This window comes from Ictidomys tridecemlineatus, chromosome Y, assembly GCF_052094955.1.
Source record: "Ictidomys tridecemlineatus isolate mIctTri1 chromosome Y, mIctTri1.hap1, whole genome shotgun sequence".
Taxonomy (NCBI): Eukaryota; Metazoa; Chordata; class Mammalia; order Rodentia; family Sciuridae; genus Ictidomys; species Ictidomys tridecemlineatus.
Genome location: NC_135494.1, coordinates 18,256,042 through 18,280,200, shown reverse-complemented (window position 1 = coordinate 18,280,200; position 24,159 = coordinate 18,256,042). Strand labels below are relative to the sequence as shown.

The 24,159-nt window shown below is 43.8% G+C and overlaps 1 pseudogene across 1 annotated transcript; it reads left to right on the top strand.

Annotated features, from left to right (window-relative positions):
- Nucleotides 1-770: 770 nt before the first annotated feature.
- On the top strand, nt 771-21,686 carry LOC144371883 (interleukin-20 receptor subunit beta-like; annotated as a pseudogene). The gene is made up of 8 exons (XR_013431975.1): nt 771-857; nt 3,858-4,018; nt 5,552-5,742; nt 9,605-9,729; nt 11,780-11,930; nt 15,500-15,642; nt 19,993-21,247; nt 21,357-21,686. The product of XR_013431975.1 is annotated as an interleukin-20 receptor subunit beta-like (transcript).
- Nucleotides 21,687-24,159: the final 2,473 nt, after the last annotated feature.

Here is a 24,159-nt window from a genome sequence, read left to right as displayed (position 1 = left end):
CTTACTATGTTGCTAAAATCATAGCTGTAGACTTTCTGTGGATGGTCTTTCTCAAGTTCACATAAACTCTTTGCTCTTTTTAATTGAAGAGAGACTTTGTTTTGTTTTAATCATGTATGAGTGTTAGGTTTTATAAATACATTTTCTGTGTCAACTGAAAAGATGTGGTTTTTCTTCTTTAGTTTATTGACATGGTGGATTGCACTAGTTGATTTTTAAATGTTGAACCACCTTTGCATACCTGGAAAAAATCCTACTTGGTCATAATTTTTATACATTATTAGATTTGGATTACTAATATTTTATTGATTTTTTTGCACCTAAGTTTGTAAAAACACTTATGCAAGTTATTTTTGTTTGGGTTGGGGCTGTATCTCAGTGGTAGAGAATTTGCCTAGCACATACAAGACTCTGTGTTCAATCTCCAGCATTGTAAACAAACAAACAAAATATAAATTATCTTTGTCTGGTTTTGCCATCAGGGTAATACTAGCCTCATAAAATAAGTTGGAAAGTTTTCTTTCCTCTTCTATGTATTGAAATAGTGTGTGTAAAGTTTGTGTTAATTCTTCTGTAAATGTTTGATAGCATTCTCTAGTGAAACCACCTGGGTCTGAAGACTTAATTTTTGAGGGCTTTTAAAGTATATAATTGAAGTATATTAATGAATAAATTATATTAATACTTAATTTTTATTATATGAAATGTAGCCTTACATTTATACAGCTTCAAATTTCCAAAATTTTTTTAAAAATTTTCCCAGAGGAAGGATGTCAGAGGAGACCATGCTTCACCCTCCTGTCCCACCCCCACCCCCACATGGCCTTTTTCCTTTCCATCTCTTTGATGATTTCAAAGTGAGAAATTATGAGGTCAGGAAGCCTCCTTGTGGGTGCCCCAGGTGTTTCCTCATAGGGCTGACTGTGGCTAGTACGTGTGAGATGAAGGTGTATCACTAGTGTTCTACATTAGAGAAGAGGCAAGGGAATCAGATGGGGTGTCCCCAGAAGCCGCCTGGCCCCATTTCTTTGTGGTAAGAGGGCTTGATAACAAACAGCAGGTGCCAATATGGAGATAGGCACAGAGGGCCCCAGCTGTCCCCTCACTTCACTGTGCTGTTGATGTTATCACTGTGATTATAACAACAAAGAGAAGCAGGTGTTGAGCATTAAAATAGGAGCATGTAAAATGGAGAAGAGAGGATTTCAGTAGAGGGTCAAGATCACTCTGGGGTTACCTGCAAGGTTACGCTTTGGGGTACCCAAAGTACTTATGAGAGTAGATTCAGCTTCACAGGCTTCTTTCATTCTGAGCAAACCATTCTGGGTGTACCACACACATCTATGTGAGCAGATACTTATGTCCCAGGTTGGCTCATGGCCTTGCAATTGCCCTGGGGTGGAGTCTCTAAGATGGCTTAGCACCTCTTATGACTGGACTCACTTCATAGCTGACCCGAGCCTGCACTCCCCACCTGGAGCTGATGGCCCATTTTGCACTGTTAGAGGTCATAAAGGGATGTGCTTCCATACCAAATGTTGGCATGAGCAGGAGAGGAATATGACAAGAAGCTGGCAAGAGCCTGCATGGGTTTGCCACAAAGGAGTGGGAGGCTCAGGTTAATTCAAGTTGCTTAAGGTGACATAGCACATGACTGCATCAAAGCCTGGAATAAGGGCCTGTCATAAGCAATGTCATTCATATATAAGGAATTCAAATAGCAAAACAAACAAAACACCCAAATAATCTGATTGAAAAAAATGGATAATAGATCTAAATAGACATTTATTTTTAAAAAGACACACAAATGGCTAACAAGTATATGAAAAATGTTCAATATCATTAATCATAAGGTAAATGCAAATCAAAACCACAATGATTTAACACCTCACCCCAGTAAGAGTGACTTATCAGGGTTGGGTTGTAGCTCAATGGCAGAATGCTTGCCTAGCATGTTTAAGACTCTGGGTTTAATTTCCAGGACAGACCAAAAACAAATGTCTATTATCAAAGAGATTAAAGATAACAAGTACTGACAAGTATGGGAATATTTGCACACTATTGTTAGGAATATAAATTAATATAGTGACTATTGAAAACTGGAGCTTTCTCAAAAAATTAAAAAATAAGACTACCATATGATCCAGCAATCATACTACTGGGTATATATCCAAAGGAAATGAAATCAGTATGTTGAAGAGATATCTACATCCCTGTGTTCATTGCAGCACTATTCACAATAGACAAGAGATGGAAATAACCTAAATGATTAATTTATAAAAAGACAAAACTGTGGTACATGTACAGTGGAATACTGTTTGTCCATAAAAAAGATGAAATTATTTCATTTGCAACATCGTGGATGTAACTGGAGGATATTACATTAAATGAAACCAGGCAGAATCAGAGATATTACATGATCTCATTCAGATGTGGGATCCCAAAACGTGGATCTCATAGAGATTTAGAACAGAGTGGTGATTACCAGAGCATGGGGGGAGTAGGAGAGAGGGAGGGAAGAGGAAACAGTTTGGCCAACAGGTACTAAATTATATTTAGATTTGAGAAATTCTGATATTCTGAATGGCAGCTATTATGAAGACAACAACCATAAGTGTAGGGGAGGATGTAGGGGAAAAGGCACACTCATACATTGCTGGTGGGACTGCAAATTGGTGCAGCCAATATGGAAAGCAGTATGGAGATTCCTTGGAAATCTGGGAATGGAACCACCATTTGACCCAGCTATCTCTCTCCTCTGGCTATACCCAAAGGACTTAAAATCAGCATACTACAGGGACATAGCCACATCAATGTTTATAGCAGCACAATTCATAATAGCTAAACTGTGGAGCCAACCTAGATGTCCTTCAGTGGATGAATGGATATAAAAAAAAATGTGGCATATATACTCAATGGAATTTTACTCAGCAATATGAAAGAATAAAATCATGGTATTTGCAGGTAAATGGATGGTGTTGGAGAAGATGATACTAAGTGAAATTAGCCAATTCCCCCCCAAAAAATGCCGAATGTTTTCTCTGATGTAAGGAGGTTGACTCATAATGGGGTAGGGAAGAGGAGCATGGGAGGAATAGATGAATTCTAGATAGGAAAGAGGGGTGAAAAGGTAAGAGAGGGGGCAGGGGATTATCAAGGATGGTGGAAATGATGGACATCATTAACCAAAGTACATGTATGAAGACACAAATTGGGTGTCAATATACTTTATATACAAACAGAGATATGAAAAATTGTGATATATATGTGTAATAAGAATTTTACTATATAAAGACATGAATTGGTGTGAAAAAAAATTCTGATATTGCACAGTAGAGTGAGTATAGATAATGTATTAGATATTTCTAAAAGGTTGGAAGAAAGGACTTTGGATGTTTTTTCCCCACAAAGCAATAATACATGTTTGAGGAGATAGATACTGATTTGAACATTAGACAATATGTGTGTGTATCAAAGCACCATGTGGTAGGTGTACCATAAATATGTACAATTTTTATATGTTTGTTAAAATAAGTACATACATATCATGCCTATATAATAGGGTTTGGTTTTCTCATTTGTATAGTGGATGAACCAATGGTCCTTATTCCCAGTAGGGTAATGAGGATTAAAAGAACAATCTAGCACATAGCTTAATAGAATATAAGATCTTGCTTAAGATTACCTATTATTATTGTTAATATGCCTTTTTATCACAAAGGCAGAATTATAACTATGGTAGCCAAAACTTAGCATTAACACAAGTATGATAAAATTGGAGTTGTCATCATTCATAAACCTGTGTGGCCTTTCACTGGATGCTACCAGTCTGAAGCTGTGGCATTCCCCCATGTCAGCCACCCCTCAGCCTTCCTCTCTGCCTTCACTCAGATGGAGTGGCCAGTCTGCCTGCCCCTCAGATCCTCTCTGTGAACTCAACCAACATAAAGCATCTCTTGACATGGAGCCCAGTAATCCTGCCTGGAGAAACAGTACACTGTTCTGTTGAGTATCAGGGGTGAGTGATTGGTTTTTGTTTGAATAATTTTTCCTCCCTCAGACAGCAATTAGTTTCTGGAGGCACAGCCCCTTCCTTCTTGGCTCAAGGAGGCCTTGTGAGCCCAGGGATAGATTATCTCCAATGATCTGCCCCCTCTGTGTGAGTGGGCATTGAAAGAGTCAAGAAAGAAAGGAACTGCCCTTTGGTTTTGACAGTGAACTCTCTAGAAACATGAATGTGTAGACATACATTTTGTTGTGGCTTCTTTTCAACAGTGAGTCAGCTGTCCAAAGAGTTTGACCCTGACTTGAGATGGACAAATCATTGGAGACCCAGATCCTTTGGGAGGAGAGAGAGATCTCAGTTTTCTTGACTATATATAGTCTTGTACTTAGAAGCCAAAACAAATATTCACCCTAAAGATCAGCTGGCCCTGGGGCCTACCAGGCTCTAGTCTTCTCCAGGAATTTGCAACTGTTGAGTAGTGACAGCAGCAGAGAAAGTGCTCAATGTATTTCATTGGCAGTAAATACAAACTGATCACATTATTTAGAAGTGTGTAAGTATTGTAGGCTCAAGACACAGCTGACAACATTTCTGGATATAGGGAACTTAATATATGAAGGAGGAGATGGGCAGAAAATATACTAGGTCCATTCTTTTTCAATATGGTATCCTTTAGCTACAGGGAGTTATTTAAGTTTAAATTAATTTAAATTAAACTCAAATATCTGCTTCCCAGTCACACCGGTCACATTTTGGATGCTCCAGGGCCATATGTGGCTAGTGGCTGCCATATTGAGCACTACCAGTACTGAACATTTCCATCAATTCAGAAAGTTCTACTGGGTAGCAATACTTGAGGCAATTTCAGAGAGTGATTTGTGCTAGAACAACTGTAAGGCTGAGGCAAAAGGGCTGACTCTGCAGCTGCTTTATAATAGGTGGTTGGAAAGGCCTCTCTGCGGTGGTGATCCTTACATCAGATCTGCAAGGAACCATCCCTGTGAACAGCAGGGACAGATCATTTGAGAGAGTGAACAGCTGGTCAAAGGTCCTTTGGAATTAAGAGATCAGCATTCTGGGAGAAATGACCAGGAGGTCAGTGTGGCAAGAATATCTCTCTTCTGAGCAGGGTGAGAGAGAAGGCCAGAATCTTATAGCAATGGGGATGAGTTTGGATTCCATTCTAAGTGCTGTAAACAGCCATGGAAGACAGAAATGTCATGGTATGCTGAGGGTGGTGAATGGCTTGAAGAACAGCAAGAGCGGAGGCTGGAAGACCTCAGCAAGGCAGGACATGAGGGTGGCTGAGATAAGGGTGCTGACTGTGGACATGGAGAGAAATACACAGATTGGGGTTCATGCCTAGGTTTCCCTTGGCTGGTGACAAAAGGAGTGAAGAATGGATGGTTGGTCAGGGAAGAGAGTGGAGGAGCTGGGGGTGGGGAGCAAATGCTATGAAGAGTGGGAGAATGGAGACAGTTCCCATCACCTTTGCGCCTGGGTCAAGGGGTTGGTGTGACACTGCATCTTCTTTTCTTTTGCCAGAGAGTACGAGAGCCTGTACATAAGCTGGATCTGGATCCCCACCAGCTGGTGCACAGTCATTGAAGAACCCAAGTGTGACGTCACGGATGACATCACTGCCACAGTCCCTTACAAACTCCGCGTCAGGGCCACATTGGGCTCCCAGACTTCTGCCTGGAGCACCCTGAAGCACCCCTTTAATCAAAACTCAAGTAAGGCACTTTTTTCCTTACTCTCTGCTCTACCATGCTCCCCTTCTCATGTTCACCAAGACTTTCAGGATCCTTTTTATCATCAAAATAATCTTGCAAAGCCAGAGTATGGTGGATGTAAACCACTCTTACTGATACATTTTTGAAAAATATTTTTAGTTATAGATGGACATGATACCTTTGTTTTTATTTGTTTGTTGATTTATTTAATGAGGTGCTGAGGATCAAACCCAGTGCCTCACATGGGCTAGGCAAGCGCGCAACCACTGAGCTAAACTCCCAGCTCGCTGATATATTTTTAAAATTGCTGATCACTTCCCTCTCTTTGGTTCTTTGACTTTGGATGTATTTGCTGACTGTCTTGGTCAGGGTTTGTGGATGGTGGAGACCCTGGCATTGGGAACCTGGCTATTCCGGAAATAGGGAGATAGCTCTAAGATTGCCTCTGATTACACCACTCGTACCTCCATAAATCTTATACTGCCTCCCTTCTGGTGCCTCCTGAATTCCATATTTACTGACTGTAAGCAACTTTGTTGTTTAAAAAGATCTATTTCTTTAATGGCCATGAGAATTAGTACCCTTCTGTGGTTGCTGGGAAATGACTCTTCTAATTGCTATAGTACCTGGAAAATGATTGAAAAAGAAGACAAGAATCCGGGTAGGTGTTCACATATAGCTGAGTGCAAGCAATGGCCAGAGTATGACAGGATGTGCAGAGGTGGAAAACAGTAGAAGCCAGGACTTGATGGATGGCAGGGGGTAGAGAAGCAGCTATCCATGTGGCTTTGATATGAAGCTTGTCAAGTCAACAGAAGGTAGCCATGAAAGAGAGAGTGTCTAGGCAAGGTCTGTCTCACAGCACAATCCTTCTGGCTGCTGTGTGGAAAGTGACCTGGAATGAACAAGCCTGTCCAGAGCAGCGGAAGAGCGAGGAGAGGGTTGTAACACTCCAGCTGATTCAAGATGGAGCCCAGTCCCAAGCATGGAGGAGGAGGAGGAAAGGATGAATTCAAGAGACATGATGAGTTAGAAAGGACGGGGCTTGGAGACCAGTTATTAGGGGATAGGGCTGGGAGAGATGGTGATGGTGTCCAGCTTCTGATCAGAGTCAGAGAGAATGCCATCCAAAGCAGAGACACTGGGAGAAGCAACTGGTCTTGAGCAATGAGAGACATCTGTGTCTCTGTGCCCTTTGTGATGGAGATTCCAGCAGAATAGCATGCCATGGATGCCTGACTGGCAGCTGGACATCAGGATCTGGGCCTCAGAGAGGTCAAAGCCAGAGACACACAACACCAGAGTTGGTAGCTAAAGATTTGGGAGAGTATAAGATTATCCAGGGAGAAGATATGGGAGACAAAGAGATCCTGGGGTCTTGGGGAACCTCAGGGTTTAACATGTCTATGGAGAGAAGATGGATGGGCTGGAAGGTCATGGAGAGAGAAAAGGCTGAAGGAGGCCGCTGCACGGGTCCTCAAGAAAGTGACCTCATGGAATGGAGGGGATGACAGTGTGGTTGCCGGGGTGGAAGACTAATGGAGGTGGGAAGCAACAGGGCAGCTCTTCCCCTAAGCAGGTGTGGGTGAGAATGCAGATGGTTGAAAGCAGCAGGAAGTACAAGGGCAAGGGCCTTTGGTAGCCTTTTATTCAGAGGTGGCAGAAGATTCTCTGCTGTGAGTGAGGGCAGAGGAAGTAATGGGACAAGGTCAGGGTGGTCAAGGAACTTGTGACATTGGGTGGACCTTAGAAGGTGGGGGCTTAGAAGGTGGGGGCATCCAAGCAAGAGGCTGAGGAAGATGAAGACAGCTTTGAAAGGGAAGTTGGCTCCATGGAACTTGAGGGATGTGGTTCAAATCCCAGTTCAGTCACTTGATGCTTTGGTCCCTGCCTTTTCCTCTGTAAAAGGGGCAACAGGTTGCTTCACTGGATAGTTGTAGGGACCACATGAGAAGAAATGTGTAAATTACTCAGCGGAGTGCTATCCTACCATAGCACTCAACTGTGGGTAGGTGTTATCACTTTTTGCTCTAGGGATGCCTGGAGTCGAGAGCCAGAGAACAGAGGAGTGCAGGGGTGGGGCAGGAACAGGATTGTTGGAATGAAATACCAGTAGGAATTGTGGTGCCAAAAATGGATTCCTCCCTCTGGCCTCCTTCCCAGGCAATGGGAGGACTTAGTGGAAATGGCAGGATCCTAGGCACTGGGGGAGGGCACTGCAGCTCTGCCTCTGCCTGCAGTATCCTGGTAGCACCCAGCACCACCTCCCTCTGGCACCTGGGAGATGCCAAGACTATTGCTGGGGATTGGCAGCTGTTGGAAGGAAGACTGGGGTCAAATAGATAAGGGAGTGCCTTCCAAACTATGTGGGCAGGGCTGTGCTGTCAAACATGGGCTGAGAAGGCCAGAATAAACAGGAAAAGGTCTTGTTGCAGGGGAAGCTGAAGAAAGGAGCCTGTACTTGCATCAGAAGGTTGAAGATGTGTTCTTGAGCTATCCCTGCACAGTGGAATCAGCAACTGGGCTGGGTGGCTTGGTGATCTCTTAAAGGCATTCCATCTGTCCTTTTCTGTTTGTAAAAGGCCACTCTGACTTTTCCCCAGGAATGTGAAAGATCCTTCTTTAAGGCTCCCCTATAGAGGATCTTCTACCCTTAACCTTGTTGGGAGCAGAGGTGCTTAGCCTCAACTGCATGCTGGAGTCGAGGAGGAGCTTGAGAACCACACTCCTGGGGCCCATTTCTGGAGGGTCTGATTTGACTGATTTGTGTGCATCCTGGTCATTGGGAGTTCAAAATTCTTCCTAGTTATTTTAATTATAGCTGGACTTGGGATTGCCTAGTACAAAGAATAAACACCCCTCATGGGGGAGCTAGAAACATAGACATGGGCTCAAATTCTGGTCATTAACTGTGATTCTGGGAAAGTCCCTTAACATTTCCATACAAACAGAATAATATGTACCCTCTTAGGTTTCCTGGGTGGATTAAATGAGACAAGTATGCAGAATGCTTAGACAGAGGTTCCTGGCCCAACACTGTCAAAAAATTCTTCTCTGAACTTTGGGTCATTTTCTCTAATAATATCTATCCTCCATAAAGATGGAGGTCAGAGGACCTGGATCTGCAAGGCACATATGGATTCATCATCAGTAGTGAAGGGGTGGGAGCTGCCTCTGTGACCCCTTCTGTTCTTGGCCTGCTGGTGGGGATTCCTCTCTCTTTGGGATCCAAGTAATGTAAAAGATGATATTTATATTTAAATTGTAATTTCTAGAGTCAATGTTAAAATTTGTAAAAAGCCTTTGACTTGCCAATAATATCCCTCTGTCAGGATGTGAGATGAGGCCTAGAACAGAATAGCTAACCTATCCACAGGCCTCTGGTGGTTTGCAGATGTCTGAAAGTATTCAGATGCCTGTACATGCTACTGTCTATGAGAACTATAGGGGTGCACATGCCCTGCTAGGTATGTTCATTCCTAAGGGGAAAAGATGGGGCCCAGCTATGCTCCACATAGATCCAAGTTCAGGCAGGTGTTTGACAAGCATTAAGAAACGGCATCTGCTCATTAGATGAGCCAAGGTGAAGAGCAATGTCTACTAAAATATTAGGTTAGTGGAACCTGGAGCACACAATTTTAGAAGGGAAAGTAATAATGTCTACTTGAGTATGTAATCCCTTTTCCTCTTTTCTTGAGTATATATATTTCTGGAAAAGAATAGAAGACTTTATCGAAGTTAAGAGGCCAAAAAAAAAAACAGAATCATAATAAATCTTTGCCATTTGGGTTTCATTCATTCATCATTAAAAAAGTGGTCCTGCCTGGGACTGGCTTTGATTCTGCCCTTGTCTTGCCAACAGCCATCCTCACCCCACCCAGGATGGAGGTGTCCAAGGATGGCTTCCACCTGGTCATTGAACTGGAAGACCTGGGGCCACAGTTTGAGTTCCTCGTGGCCTACTGGATGAGGGAGCCTGGTGCCAAGGTGAGTCGGGCTTTGCGGGGAGATGGCACAGCTCTCTGAGGGTGGGTGAGGAGAGCCAGGTCCTGCAGTGCTCACTGTCTGGGCAGCCTGAGAATGAGCAGCTCTGGGTGAAGCCTGTGGAGGGAGAGATGACTAGATGCTGACCATTCCGTGGGCCTCTTTAAAAAATAAAAATGCCTTAGTCCACGTTGGTCTTGGCTGGGAACATTTTCAGGCAGATCTGCTGAAGTTTGGGGGACAGCCTCATGCCCCAAACCAAGCTAGATTGACCTGGAACATCTTTTGAATGGACTTTTCCCCTCTCTCATCAGCTGATCTCCTCTGCCAGTTAAGGGAAGCAGGCCAGGGTGTTCCAGATCAACTGGATGATTTCAAGAGCCTACAAGGCTGGTACAAGCCTCTTGAGGGTGTGGATCTTGGCAGGGAACAGAAGGGGGCAGCCAGCCAGGAGCTGGCTTATGAATAAGCCCATTTAATTAGGAGCAGGTAGGCCATGCAGAAAGCCCGGGAGGGAGCTGCCCCTCCCCGTGGGAAGGCTGCTGTAGTCCAGGTGAGTGGAGTCCAGCCCTCACAAAACAGCAGCAGCAGAAGGGGTGGGGCATCAATGGAAAGTGAGGGGACACTCAAATCCATGGAGCCCCTGTCCAAGCTTAGAGGGAGACAGGGCCTAGAGGCCCGCTCCCATCAGCACCAGGAAGTAATGGGCTTTCTCAGAGTATTAATATGAGCTCTCACAGAATCCCTGAACAGAGCTGGCAGAGTCTCCTTTCTCCAGGGACCCCAACCTGTGGTGACCTTGCTTCCTTCTGCTGAGTCCTCTTCCTGTGGCTCCCTGCCCAGCTTACTCCCAGGCCCTGCCCTTCATCACACCTTCCAACATACGCCTCTGATGGTGCCTTCCCAGCCACTCAAGGCCTCTGAGCCTGAGGCCTCTCACAGTATCCTCTCCCCTTTATCCCTACTTCCAGATCTAGGTATTCAGTTTCCCAAGACCAAAGTCTTTGGAGAGGAATCCCATTGTTCATGCTCATCGGGCCAAGCTTAGTGGTTGCAGGGAGCTAGTTGGTCTCTGATAGGACCCTTCTCAGACCGGAGGTATCCCAGATCACTTAGTGGTGTCTGAGTGCAGTGCATATGCCCTGCCACACACTCAATAGGGGCTTTAGGTTGGGAAGTGTCCCCTGGAAGGTGGGTGGGGGCAGGTAGGGCAGGCAATAATACCAGCCCTTATCCCCATGAGGTCAGAGCCAACTGATAGGACATGGCATTGCCAACCAGACAGGTGGAGTGGTGCTGGGGACAGGGTCAGCACCTGGAAGGAGGCAGCACACAGCTCCCTCAGATTCTTTGGGACAGAGTGGCTCCCCACCCTTGTAACTGGCAGGGCCAGTGCTCAGAGAAGTATGTGCTCTGAGTCACCTAGGCTCAGCCTACACAAGCCTCTGCAGGCTCAGATGCAGAGCACAGGCCCGGGGCAGGCGGTAGATGTGGAAAGGTGGACAGCGGAGTGCATAGACAGAAGGATGGATGGGCAAGTGGGGAGGCATGGCCCACAAGCTCTCTGATTTTATGCACTGATCTCTGTGGCAGCAGTGACCATGCCAAATCCTTGCCCAGTCAGATTTACAAATTTCCAGTCTCTGCTCAAGTATCATCCTTTCAGAAAGGTTTCCGCTAACCACATTGTCTAAACTAGTGCCTCCCTGTCACTCTCTAGCCCTTTGCCTTTTCTCTGCACAGCTTTTATGGCCACCTGACATGTATGTATATATTGTTGGTCTTCCCCACGAAAGCTCTACAACAGCAGAGACTTTGCCTCCTTTGTTGTATGCTCTGTCCCTGTTCCTGGAACAGTGCCTGATACTTATTAGGTGCCTAATAAACGTGAGTGGATAAAAGAGCAAGTGAGTGCAAACATGCGTGAGTTAACAGGAAACATTCTGTACGTACCCCAGATAGGAAATTTCTGCAGTGTTCCCTTCCTGGCTCTCCTCAACCTTTCCAGTCCTGCTACCCTCAGAGAATAACTGTGTTTTCTATTCTCCCAAAGGAACAGACCAAAGTGGTGAGGAGTAGGGGCGTTCCTGTGCACCTGGAAACCATGGACCCAGGAGCCACATACTGTGTGAAGGCCCAGTCTCTGGTGAAAGTCATCGGGAGGCACAGTGCCTTCAACCAGGCAGAGTGTGTGGAGGTGTAAGGTAAAGAAGATCTGCCTGTCCCTTGGGCCCCTGCAGAGGTGACAGCCCCTCTCGGTGCATGCTCAGGTGCCTTTGATTCTGAGCCTTCCCTTGATTTCACAGACCTGGGTGGGTTCTGGTGGTGAATGTGTGCAGGAGGCCATCCTAGTGCTGGGTGGGGATTTTTAAGCAGCTGTCACTCTCCCCGTGAGAGCTTCCTCCTCCCTGGGCCAGATGTGTCAAGGCTGATGAATACTGCCTGTGATTAGAGGTGGCTGCAGGAGAGGCCACCAGGTTCCTTGGCGAGCCTGGGAAAGAGGTCATACACCATACAATGCCACAGTTTCTTTTATTGGAAGGGGCTTTATGGAGTGTCTCCAGAAGCCTCTTTTTTTTTCCCCCCTTGACACTAAAAAAAAAAAATTTTTTTTTTTTTTTTAGTTGTAGATGGACACAATACCTTTAATTAATTAATTAATTTTTTTATGTGGTGCTAAGGATTGAACTCATTGCCTCACAGGTGCGAGGCAAGTTTTCTACCACTGAGCTACACCTCCAGACCCCCCTTGAAATGTTATGGTCTAAAAACTTGAATAACTTGAAAACCATTTTGGAAAAAATAAACCCAACAAAATTCTACATCCTATGATCCTACAATTCAAATATCACCACTTGTGTGTGTGTGTGAATGATCTTTTAGTGTTGAATATATAGTACATTCATATGGTGCAAAAAATATAAGAGACACATGGAAATTTTATTTTCCATATCCATTTTCCCCACCCATAAAATTCCTATACCCTCTACCATAGATACGGACTTCTTGCATATACTTCTGAAGACTTTTTAATGCATATACAAATAAATGAGAATATGTTTACATATATTGCCTTTCCTTTTCTTTGTAAGGTGGGTAATAGGGATTGAACTCAGGGGCACTTGACCCCTGAGCCACATCCCTAGCCCTATTTTGTATTTTATTTAGAGTCAGGGGTCTGTCTGAGTTGCTTAGCATCTCTCTGTTGCTGAGGCTAGCAAAAATGGTGGCATGTTCTATACATTTTTCTGGATCTTGTCTTTTTCATTTTATGTATCTTATAGATTTTGCCATATTAATAAAGTAGTTCCTTTATCCTTCTTTATTGCTACATAATATTTCATTATATGTATATGAAATAACTGATTTAACTGGTCCCCTATTAATGGGCACTTAGTTTTTTCAAAAATATTTTGCTATTACAGCCAATGCTCTGATTAATTTCCGCTAATACATTGATTATTTTGCCAGGCATGGGTGTGTAGCTCAGTGGTAGAGGGCTTGTCTAGCATGCATAAGACCTTAAGTTTGACCCTCCCAACATTGTGAGAAAAAAAAAAGATAATTTTTCTGGTATACATTTATTTGAAGAATAAATTATTCGAGGTAGATTGACTTGGTTGAAGATATAGACCTTTAATTTTGATTACTGTTTTCAAATTGCCCTCCAAAGGAGCGTAGCCTTCAGTCATTACCTACACGTCGGAGTTCTATAGCATATAAACACTGTGCCTATTTTTCTGTTTTTCCCCAATAACTAACATATATATAACTGTTCCCATGTAAATGTTCTAATTATTATTTTATTCACTTTCAAAAAAATCATGTCTTGTTTAAAAAATCCAATCAACACAGAAATTTTAAAAAGGGTCAGAGTTAAATATTGTCCACTCTTCCCCATATACCACTCAGGAGGTTTCCTTTGGTGAGTCTGGCATTTAATCCTCCCAGTACTGTCTGTGTGATTCCAGTGCTCACACACACAAAGGGGCCTATCCCATACCTAGTGTTCTGTGCCTGGCTCGTCTTCACTTGGCAATATATCATGAGCATCATTTTATGTCGGTATCTTTGGGTCCACCTCAGTTTTTTTAAATGCTGCATAGTAAACCAGTATATTTAATATCTCCTTATTAATGAGAATATTTTGTGTTTTCTAGTCCTTTGCCACTATAAACCATGCTGTAGTAACCAAGTGTGTATCTGTCCCAATTCTCATTTTAATAGCTGAATGACTAGCCTACCATTCTGGTGAATCCCCTTTATTGGGTATTTGAATCACTTCTGTTTGCTTTTGGGGGGAGGGGAGGTACCAGGGATTGAACTTAGGGTCACACAACCACTGAGTCATGTCTCCAGTCCTATTTTACATTTTACTTAGAGACAGGGTCTTACTGAGTTGCTTAGCACCTTGCTTTTACTGAGGCTGGCTTTGAACTTGTGATTCTCCTGCATCAGCCTCCCGATCCACTGGGATTACAGGCAGGCGCCACCACACCCAGCTTTCATTTGCTTTTGAAGATGATATTCATTCTTTTATTAAATGAATATTTACTGAGTATTCACTGTGTGCCAAATCCTGGCCTGTGCACTTGGATACAGCAGGGAAATCCCTGCTCTCAAGAACCTCCCCTCTAGTGGAGACAGACTCCCAACAAGCAAAAGATGGGATGGTATCAGTGGGTTCCATGAGAAAAATCTACCAGAAGATGCCTGGAGGGGTGGGAGGGGCAGGGACCACTCTGGGCAGAGAAGGGGGTTCTGTTGCTGTATTCCAGAAGTTTCCATGAACAGACCAATGCATATAATTGTTTCCTTTCTTGGAATTATTTTTTTGGAATTGAAATCATAGGAGTGGATTGAAAGGGTATGAACATTTGTGTATCTCTCAATGTACACTGCTAAAATAATTTTCAAAATCTTTGAAACAATATGCATGGTCCCAGCCACTTGTGTGACTACCAGCTTCTCCACAACCTCCCTGGCTAAGTTACCCTTCACATTGTGAGCTAACTACCCGACCGGGGGGGGGCTTAAATAAGCTACTCCAGGTTACACAGAACAGAGATGGGAAAATACTGCATTCCCCTTCTGCATCTCCAGATGCCCAGATCTGGTCCTTTCTGCTACATTTACAATTACAATAATTATGGGCTTTGGAGCTAACCCTATCTGTGTGACCTGGGATAAATTGCCTATCCATTCTGAGCATAGAATCATCTTATAAAAGCAGAGAAACAGGGATTTACCACCCAGCCCCCAGCATAGAGCTGGAAGGAGGAGCCACATAACAGGGGCTTGATATATCATAGTTATTATGTGACTGTTTTCCGGACTTAATATTCTCCTCCATAAGATGGATCAGTGCCAAGAGCAAATTGCAAAACACTTTGTTTTCGGTTACCACCCAGCCAGTTCTGGGGCATGGCTGGGTGCCTTCCTCTGGCAGCTGTGCCAGGTATGTGCTAACACCACTCTTGCCTTCACACACAATGCTCCTCCCTTCCCCTTCCTGAGAAAGATATTTTAATCTTTTCTGGAGCTTTCTGGAAAGCATACCTTAATCTAGATTTTCTAGATTAAATCTAAAATTCAGATTTTAGAAAAATGGCGGCAATTTTGGTCACCAGGGCACATTATCAAATCTCAGATTTCTGGCTTCTGCTGTCTTGATTGACATTCGGCGTCAACTCCAGGGGTCAGGGGAGGCCTGGGTTTGGAGGCTTCCCCTTCATTGTGGTTTCTAAGCGTCTTCTTGTCTTTCTGTCTCCAGAAGAGGCTCTCCCGCTGGCCCTGGCCCTGTTTGCCTTCCTTGGCTTCATGCTGATCCTCGTGATTGTGCCGTTCTCCATCTGGAAAATGGGTCAGCTGCTCCAGTACTCCTGCTGCCCTGTAGTGGTCCTCCCAGACACCTTGGTAAATAAGCTTCCTCTTTCCTTGCAGCATGACGCTGATCAGAGGGCTGTACCTTAGGCCTTAGGTGGGCATGGCATGCTTTTTGTGGGTTTTTTGTTTTTGGAGAAGAGCACTGTCTCAGTCTGTATTGCTAGAATAGAATATCACAGATTGGGTAATTCATAAACAATAGAAGTTCATTTGGTTCTGAGAAAAATATGACCTTTGACCTTTGGGTTTGACTTATTTTGCTTAACATAATATTCTTAAGTTCCATTCTTTATGACTGGCTGAAACTCCATTGTGTATATATACCACATTTTCTTTATCCATTCATCCATCGAAGGACACCTAGGCTGGTTCCACAGTTTGGCTATTGTGAATTGTACTGCTATAAACATGGATGTGCATGGATCACTACAGTATAACAACTAATTCTTCAGGATAAATACTGAGGAGTGGTATAGCTGGGTCATATGGTGGTTACATTCTTAGTCTTTTGAGGAATCTCCATGCTGATTTCCATAGTGGCTGTAGTAATATACAATCCTACAAACAGTATAGAAGTGTTCCTTTCTCTCCATGTCCTCTTCAGCATTTATTATTGTTTGTGTGCTTGATGTTGCCATTCTAACTGGAGTGAGATGAAATCTCATTTTAGTTTTGGTTTGCATTTCTCCAATTGCTAATTATGTTGAACATTTTTTAATGTATTTGTTGGCCATTTGCATTTCTTCATTTGAGACATCTGTTTAATTCATTTGCTCATTAATAAATTGAGGGTTTTTTTTGGGGGGGGGAATACCAGGGATTGAACTCAGGGACACTCAACCACTGAGCCACATCCCCAGCCCTGTTTTGCATTTTATTTAGAGACAGGGTCTCACTGAGTTGCTTCACACCATGCTTTTGCTGAGCTGGCTTTAAACTTGGGATCCTTCTGCCTCAGCATTCCCAGCTGCTGGGATTACAGGCGTGCACCACAGACCCTGGCTGAGTTTTTTTGATGCTGAATTTTTTGAGTTCTTTATATATTCTGGCTATTAATCCTCTGTCAGAAGAAGCAGCACAGTTTTTCTCCTATTCTGTAGGTTCTTTCTTCCCATTCTCAAGTCCTTTTACGATCTACATCAATCCATTGGTGAAAGTAGAGCCCTAAGCTAATCATCTCTCAAAGGTCCCACCTTAAGGCTGTTGCCTCGGGAATTCAGTTTGCAATACATGCTTTTGGGAGAACATATTCAAATCACAGCAATTTCTAATCAGAGGGTCTAGGAGAGATCTCCCTTCTCCAGGGTATAGGCACCTCCCTGAGGCCACCTCTGCTTTCTCCCAGGACCTGGCATGAACAAAACCTGGTGTTTGCCCAGCCCAGGATGCTTGCCATTTCAGGAGTCATACACAGTTTTTCTCTTCTGAACTGTCCTGCTGAACCTTCTTGGTCCCTTTCTACAGTTCCAACAGTGGCTACATTCAATAACATACTCCAACACAATATATTCAACTGATCTGCTAAGGGCATCAGGGTAAAGAGCATGTGTGGGAACATGGGAAGTCTGGACTATGCTTTGTCTTTGGTGGGGATGGCGTGGGGACATGGGGGGCAATTTGGACTTCATAGTGACTCCCAAAGACTAGGGGTCCCTGCCTGTGTTCCTAGCTCTGCACTAGCCTAGGATTCTTATTCTACTCCAGGGAACACAGAGCACAGGAGTGAGTGTGCCCGGGGCCATGGTGGGGAGAAGCAGAAGCCAGCAGTTCCCACACGGTGCATCTGGCCACCTCTCTAGATGCCTCCCTGGATATTCCAACTTCTATTCTGTTTTCTCCCCTGGATTTCTAAAGTGGACAAATTCTCTGAGTCAATGCATTTCCCCACGGTGCTGTGTGAGAGATAGATCATTAGTGTCCATTAAATCCCAAACACATTCTGGAGCCAGGTGTCACTACCACCATCCCCCTTCTCTCAGCAGAGCCTAGCTTCTCTGACAGTTGCATTGTTTATACATAATCCTCCAAACTGTTAAAAAAAAAGCGATTTCCAGCCAGCCTTGCAAAATCCACTCATCTTGCCAATTAAACTGTAGAAAATTACCAATCGGAAATCCTTGGCAATTCTCCAAAATGTCCTTCCAGGTTTGTGCTTATTTTATCTGTGTGGGTAAAATGTTACATGTCTATATCTACAATTTTACAATTGGGATGGCTGCACTCTGAAATGTGCCATGAAGAATTCCTTTCCATTAAAGTTTATATCACCATGTAACAGTCAAAGCAAAAGTACCAATGCAAGGACAATCATGTTAATTCGGTCCAGTGTATATTCTCTATTTAAAAATATAATTTTTCCCCATGTCTTTCATCCATAGTTGCTTCCCAGGGATGGGGCTTTGGTGCTAAAGGGTCTTTCTTTCCTTTCTGTGACTGACTTCATTCTTTCTTTTCTTGCTGTCATATTCTACTATAAGGTGGGTGGCAAGCATAGAGATGGCCTCAAGTTAGTAACAATGGACCACCCCAAATGTGGCCTTGTGTGCTTCACAGAAAGTGGCATTTGTGAGTTCAGATGCTTTTGGGGATCAAATAGGTACTGGAAAAAAATGTCAATGCAGTACAATGACCATCACTCAATGAGAAGAGGTGATGGACCCAGGGAAAATCATTCCATCTAAAGAAAGCAGCTGCTTTTTAGTTCCAGAAGGTTGCCACAAAGGTTTGAGCCAGTGCTGCCAGACCTCCAAGATTCATTTATTTATTTTTTGCAGTGCTGGCAATCAAACCCAACTAGACATGCATTTTCCCACCAAGCTACACCCCAGTCTGAGATCTCCAAGTTGTAAATAGGAAACCTCAAAGTCCAGATCCTTATGAGAAATCTCATGATTTTTAAATATTGAAAACATATTTTGGAGGACCTGGGTTGTGGCTCAGTGATAGAGCACTCGCCTAGCATGCATAAGGCACTGGGTTTGATCTGGCACCACATAAAAATAAAAACAAATAAAATAAATAAAATACAACTAAATTAAAAAAAAATGATAACACATATTTTTAAAATATCATTGGAACCTTGCTTGAAAGTTAGTTCTAATTGTGCAACAATGTTTAATTTTTTTTTTGAGGGGTACCGGAGACTGAACTCAGTGGCACTTGACCACTGAGCCACATCCCCAGCCCTATTTTGAATTTTATTTAGAGTCAGATTCTCCCTTAGTTGCTTAGCACACTGCTTTTGCTGAGGCTGGCCTTGAACTCGCAATCCTCCTGCTTCAGCCTTCTGAGCTGCTGGGATTATTTAATTTAAATGTTTTAGAATTGTGCTGTCCTTTAAAGTCATATGTGATAGATTGGGAGGAAAGTACAAAAGATTTGAAAAATTTTAGTAATTTTTTACTGCATGTTAAATGACAATATTTTGGTGTATCTGTTAAATAAAGTATATCACTAACAATAACTCCACCTATTTCTTTTTACTTTTTAAAATGTGCTGCTAGATTTTAAAAATTGCATATGCGGCTCTCATTGCTTTCACTGGACAGCACTGCTCTAGGATTTAAAAATAATCAAGCAAACCACTACAGGTTTGGCAGTCAGGGTCCTGAGAATCTGACTAGGACCAGCAGCAGTGAATTAATGGCCGCTCCAGGCTAACACTCCTGCTCAGAGAGCCCTTCTTATGTGATATCTTTTCTTATTGTCAGTTGGACACCAAGAGTAAACCCCTGAAGCTGCCTCTTTAGAAACAGGATCAAGGGTGATTGGCTGGATGATGCTGATGTCTAGGGGACCAAGGTGGTGGAAACCATCATGCCTGTTCATTTGTGTGCATGTACTTTAGGAGTGATGACCAGGAGGTTAGTGGAAGGTAACTATAGAAGAACACAGAGAATTTGTGGAGGTGAGCATACTAGCAATGAAGTCCCTTTGAATAAATGGGTATCTGCATGTTTGCAACTAGCAATGATTATGCACCAGGGTCTCAGGAAAAAAAAATATGACTAAGAAAGAGACTGCATTTATGAGCACCTTCTCTGGACTTGGCACTGTGATAGTTGCTGTTCATGAAGCATCTTAGACTAGTTCATTGTTCTTCAGCTCTTGGTGGAAAATGGTTAGTTCCCCCCACCCCTGCCCCCCGAATTCTGGAATTTTGGAGCACTGACGCATCAGGGCCTTGAGGGAATAGCTTGGCAGTTAACTGGGAGATGACCTCAGCAAATGCTGGAAGTCACTGATCTAGGGGTTGGAATTGTCTTTGGGATTTTTTTAACAGCTTGAAATTTCATCAAATAATTGGGATTTTTGTGACATTCTTTACTCTCACTACTTTCTACTAGTTACATCTAATCATCGATGAAAATTAATTTTCAGAAAGTAACCAATTCACCCCAGAAGTTAATCAGCTGCAGAAGGGAAGAGGTGGATGTCTGTGCCACAACTGTGCTGTCTTCTGAGGAACTCTTCAAGGCCTGGATCTAGACCTGAGGAAGGGCCCACAGACTGGCCTGCAGGACACAGGACTCATGAGGGGTGAGGCTGTGTTCCTGTTTTCCTCCACGGATGAAGGACAAGAGAAGTCTGAAGAGCCTGCAGTGTCCATGTGCGGGAGCAACTGTCAGAGGCTGAGTGTCGTGCCAGTGGCACTGGTGAGAGTTCAGGAGATGTGACTTCCAGACCCAGAGCTGACATTTGCTAGCTGAGTGACCCTGGGGAAAGTGACTTCATCCCTCTGGTTCTCAGGTTTCTCTTCTGCAATGGGGATTAACTACGCACCTGTCTCTGCTCTCTGTCTCTCTTTCTATGTATGTAAATACATTCAGCCCTCGCAGATCTGTGGGGGTGGCATTCATGCCGGGAAAGGCCAGCGCTTCTGGAGAGCAGGATATAAATGTGGAGTAAGAAGGACCAAAGGCCATACGTGAGTTGGCTTGGGCTCCCTGCTTTCCCAGAGGAAATGGAAGAGGAAAGGAAGGATGGGAGCAAGTGTTGATCTCACTTCAAGCCAAATGCTTATGCAGAGGTGGAGGGCTCAGCAAGCCATGGTGGGTGACCTGGAAGGCCACAGCCCCCCAACGTAGGCAGTGCACCAGTGCTGGGGATCCACAGAACCCCATCAAGTGTGGACTGAGTGCACATCCTGAGGACGGCCGGTAAAATGTGTGTGTGGTGTGATGAGAGGGCAGGAGGTGGTCGGTTCCAAGTGTAACGTTTGCAGCGTCTGTTTTTCCTGTGGCATTGTCAAAGTGCAGAAGTAAAAATCAAAAGGGGTGGTCTTTTTGGTTCCTGCAAAAAAAGTGGGCTTTGGGGTTTTAGTTACATCACCAGCCTTGGGTCCAGAGAAGCGTAAAATACACACAGTTCTGTCTTCATGCTTCAGCCCATAGTCACAGGCTGCCTGCTTTGGGGACAGCTTTTGCTGCACAAGAGCTCCAACTGACTCAGGTGGCAACAAGATCACCTGACCAGGGCGCTCTTGGTTTTTCCCAGAGGCCCCTTTCCATAGGATTTATGTGGGGACTTCCTTTTCCTTTAGGCATTCTACTCAGAGATCCAGACTCTGCCTCTTCTACTCTGCTTTTCCTGTTCTCAACTCTGGAAGCCACTACTCTCTCCTCTCCCCAACCAGGTGAGAGAGCCTAAGACTAGAGAAGGAGTGGAGGGAGGAAGTTTCTTGAGGAGTGAAGGATTGATTGTTGATCAAGACCTGTACCTTTTTATTCCCCACTCCCTCCCAGGTCTGGAGCCTCTGAGTGGGTTCCTCTCTACCCCCACTTCCTGGCCCTTCCAGCCAACCTGTGGTGGGGACAGTCTAACTGCCTCAACTAGTTGTCTTCCCCTTTGTAACACCACCACCCCACCATCCTCTCTCCACCTGGCAGGGTCTCAAGTAGATTGGGGAGGGCTGTGTCCAAGAGTGAGATATCCTAAGTGCTTTGCCTTTATGTTCTTCTTGTTGGTTTGACTCCTTTATGGAGAGTATGTGTGAATTTTATACTGTGCCTGAACTGGAATCATGTTCATTTTATAAAAAATAAAGACCACATGACTACATGGGTCATACTTGATCCTTCCTCTTCCCTGCCTCTTTAATCTGTATCGTTCCTCCATCACCTGACCAAGCCCAGAACCAAGAAATGACCCCTGACCTCCTCTGCTTGAATCTCTCACAGGATTCCATCCATTTTTGCTAGTCTGTATAGGTACATGGAAATTTCTCTCAATTCTTTGTTGTCTCCCCATGTCCCCAACACATGTGTTTATTGAGCCCCAACCATGCACCAGGCACTGAACTAGTTCTTGATCATAGAGGGGCTGCCTCCTCTGTAGCTGAAGATTTCCTCCCTCCTGGAGCCTCTCCCTTCAACTAATTTATGCCTGTCACTTGGTCCTTTAAGTTAGGACGTTCTAATAAGTGGACGTGGAGTGCATTTAATGATAACAGGACAAGAGCTATCAACTGGGATTACTCTGGTGAGCCAGGAGTGAGGTCACCCTAGTTATAAGGCATAGGTCTGACTTCATGCTTCTTCTGGAAGCTTTAGCCTTCCAGATGCTCAGTTACCATGCCCAGGAGCAGGCTCAGCACTAATGCTGGCTTTCCTCTCACAGCTGTCATTGAGACCTACAGACTTCTGGGGAAGAGTTGGAGGGCACTGGGTGTCTGTGAGTAGCCCAGGGTGGCTTCTTTGGTTTCAGTGATGTCTCTTGCAGCTTTTGCCACTGCCCTCCTAGGAGCTGTCCCTAGGATGCCCCAGAGTCAAGCCTAGCTGTCCTGATTTTGCCTTCAGGGAACATCTTCTAGTGTCCAATGAAGAAACCCTATTCCATGAGGCTTATGTTCCAACAGGACAAGGGAAGAATACTAATAATGCGATAATAAAGAAGTATATTATTTAGTGAATTAGTATATTGGGAGTTTATGAGGCTTATGGAAAAATGAAAGGTAGAGTAGAAAATGGGGCCTGGCAGCCGGTTGAAGCTTTCTCAAAATGAAAGTGAACTCAAACAATGGAACCTAAGATATCTGTTGGGTAAGTTTTTTTCATAGCCATACAGTGTGACAAATTACCAGTGATTCAATAACAAAGCAATTTGGCAACAAATGTTTGGAGGTATGTAGACTAATGCAAAAATGTTGTTCAGTATTTACATTGTTAATATTATTGATAGTTCATTTAAAAATGTTATTCTCCTAAATTATCAGTTAGAGCAAGAAATAATTGTTTATTTTGTTGGGAACCAAGCTTTCAGGATTAGTGAAAAGGAGGGCCAGTTGTTGATCTCACAGTTTGAAAAAGAACTGTATGTGGTTATGACTGAATCAAACAGGTTAATATGTAGTCATGCTTGCTTAAAACAGTAAATCAAACGTATTTTGGCTTTTTATTCCCCACTGAAACAGCCCGTTAGAAATGTCACTGCCAAAATGCACCAAAACCCAGATTTTTGGTTTCCGATGCTATTTTTCTACAAGTCTGGGGACTGAAAGGTACAAGGTAATTCTAGAACACCTATAATTTGTTGGATCATAAAACAAAGCTTTAAATGATTGAGTCATTCAAACTTATCCACAACCCATCTATACAAAATGCTCCTACTAGCTAAAGGTTTGGCAGTGGGAACATCAGGAGAGGGTTGGCTGGCATCAATTGGTACAATACATTTGAATTCATCAGTCCCTAATAATATCCAACAAGAGCTGACAAGATAAATTTTCAAAAAAATAATTGAATAGAATGTATTTCAGTTGGGTTGGGCTTATTAACTCATTTATTGTGTCAATAAAAACTACTAGTAAATGTAAATGCACAATTCAGAACGTGTTTTCTCCTTCACCACCAATCTCTGGCCCCAGTCACTGCCCTCTTCCACCTGAAGGTCTGTACAGCCTCTCCAGAGGCCATCTCTAGTCTGCCCACGCCTACATCGTGTCCTGCCAAGAGGTTCTATGGCAAAGTTCTTTTGAGTTCCTTTTGTAGACACTCTCTGCCACTCCTCCCCATCTCTTTAAAAAGGGTGTCTTTTCTTATTTCCTCCATGCCTTATTTCATCCTTTGGCCTTTGACTATGTAAGTGCTGATCTCTTTGAGTTTCCAGCGTCAGCTTCTGGGGCCACCTGGACGGGAGGACCTCATGACGTCCATGGGTGTCTGGCGCCACTTTGTGGTGAGTCCTGGAAAATTCCTTCTGCTGTTCCCAAGCGCAGTGAAACTCCCTGGGCCTCCAGGATAAAGGAAGACTGACTATTTTTCCAAATGAGGACTCAGTTGGAAAACTCCCACGGGCTCTGCCTTTAACAAACTTCCATTGTCAGTTGTGGAATTGAGACGTTAGTGGCCTATCTCTTCCCTCTGTGTCTGTGTTCTATCTGTCCCTGGCACATTGGTGGCTTCACAGAGTGCCTGGCTCACCCTCTGTACTGTGACCATTCCCAACTTCTTTAAAAAAGAAGAAGAAGGAGGAAAAATAAGACTTCTTTTGATGTCTTTCTTGCTGTGTGTCCTATTTCCAACCATCCTGGGCCAGGCTGACTTTCTT